Source organism: Rhinoraja longicauda, unplaced genomic scaffold, assembly GCF_053455715.1.
Source record: "Rhinoraja longicauda isolate Sanriku21f unplaced genomic scaffold, sRhiLon1.1 Scf000072, whole genome shotgun sequence".
NCBI classification, from domain to species: Eukaryota; Metazoa; Chordata; class Chondrichthyes; order Rajiformes; family Arhynchobatidae; genus Rhinoraja; species Rhinoraja longicauda.
This window is the reverse complement of record NW_027601290.1, coordinates 510,610-512,706: the sequence shown is the minus strand read 5'-3', so window position 1 is coordinate 512,706 and position 2,097 is coordinate 510,610.

Sequence of the window (2,097 nt, the reverse complement as noted above, 5' to 3'; positions counted from 1 at the left end):
TTTCAGGTGTGTGGGGGGATGGGGTAGGTGTGTGGGGGGTGGGGTCAGGTTTGTTGTGGGGGTGGGGGTCATGTCTGTTGGGGGCTGGGGGGATAAGGGGTCAGGTTTGTGGGGGTCTGTGGGTCAGGTGTGTGTGCGGGGGGTGTTGGTCAGGGGATCAAGTGTGTGGGGGGGCGGCTGGGTTGCGTTTGTATTGGGGCTGGGGCTCATGTGTGTGGGGGGGCTGGGGATCAGGTGTGTGGGGGGGGCATGGGGTTCGGGGTGTACGGTGGCTGGGGGGTCAGGGGATCAGATGTGGGGGGGAAGGGGGTGAAATTTATGGGGCCTGGGGGTCAGTGGGTTAGCTAAGTGGAGGGCTGGGGTCAAGTATGGGGGTCAGGGAGTCGGGTGTTTGGGCGGCTGCGGGTCACGTGTGAGGTGGGCTGGTGGTTACGTGTGTGTAGGGGGCTGGGTGTCACTTGTTTGGTGGGGCTGGTGGTTCGTTTTGTGGGAGGGCTGGCGTTCAGGCAGGCTGGGGGTTAGATGTGTGGGGGGCTGGGGTTCAGGTGTATGGCGGGGTTGTGTTTCAGGTGTGTGGAGGTCTGGGTGTCAGTCGGTCAGGTTGTGGGGGTTTGGGGCTGGGGTTCAGGTGTGTGGGGGTCTGGGGGCAGGGGTTCATGCGTGTTGTGGGCTGAGGGGTCAGATGTGTGGGGGGCTGAGGGACAGGTGAGTTGGGGCTGGGGGTCAGGTGTGTAGGGGGCTGGGGTCATCTTTTATGGGGATGCAGGTCAGGTGTGTGGGGTCTGGTGTTCAAGTGTGTGTAGGGGGGCTGGGTGTCACTTGTTTGGTGGGGCTGGTGGTTCGTTTTGTGGGAGGGCTGGCGTTCAGGCAGGCTGGGGGTTAGATGTGTGGGGGGCTGGGGTTCAGGTGTATGGCGGGGTTGTGTTTCAGGTGTGTGGAGGTCTGGGTGTCAGTCGGTCAGGTTGTGGGGGTCTGGGGGCTGGGGTTCAGGTGTGTGGGGGCTGGATGTCAGGTGTGTGGGGTGGGCTCCATGTCAGGTGTCCGGGGCGCTGGGGTGTTAGGTGTGTAGGGGGGGTAGGTTTCAGATACGTTGTGATGCTGGGTTTCAAGGGGGGGGGTGGTGGGGCTCGGTGTCAGGTCTGTTGTGGGGCTGGGGGTCAGGTGTGTAGGGGCGAGTGGTCAGGTATGTGGGTATCTGCGATCAGGGGGTCAGGTGTCTGGGGATACTAGGGATTATGTGTGTAGGGGGCTGGTTTCGTGTGTGTGGTGAGTCAGTGGGTCAGGCGTGTGGGGGGCTGGACGTCAGCTACGTGGGGGTCGGGAGGTCAGCTGTTTGTTGGGGGGCTTGGTTTCAGGTGTGCGGGGGGCTGGTGGTCATGTGTGTGAGGGGCTGGGTGCTGGGGGTCAGGTGTGTGGCAGGCTGGGGTTCAGGTGTGTGGGGGGTTTGGAGGTCAGGTGTGTGGGTGGGCTGCGGGCAGGTGTTTTGGGGATGCAGGTCAGGTGTGTGGGGTCTGGGGGTGAAGTGTGTGGAGGGGGGCTGGGTGTCAGGTGTTTGGTGGGGCTGGTGGTTCGTTTTGTGGGAAGGCTGGGCGTCACTTGTGTGGGGAAGGGTCTGAGGGCCAGGTGTGTGGGGGCGCTGATGGTCAGGTGTGTGGGGGGTTGGGGATCAGGTCTGTGGTGGGCTCGGTTTCAGGAGTGTGATGAGGCTGGGTGTCAGGGGTTAGGTGTGTGGTGGGGCAGGAGGTCAGGTCTCTTGTGGGGCTGGGCATCAGGTGTGTGAGGGCGAGGGGTCAGGTGTGTGGGGGCGAGGGGTCAGATGTGTGGGTGTGTGGGACTAGGGGGCAGGTATCTGGGGTTAATGGTGTGGTGTGTGGTGAGTCAGTGGGTCAGTGTGTGTGGTGAGTTAGTGCGTCAGTCGTGTGGGGGGCTGGGCGTCAGCAGCGTGGGTGTCGGGAGGTCATGTGTTTGGGGGACGCAGGGGGTCAGGTGTGTGAGGGGATGGGTGGCAGATATGTGTTGGGTGGGTTTCAGGTGTGTGTGGGTCTGGGGTTCAGGTGTGTGAGGGGCTGTGGTTCAGGTGTGTGGCAGGCTGGGGGT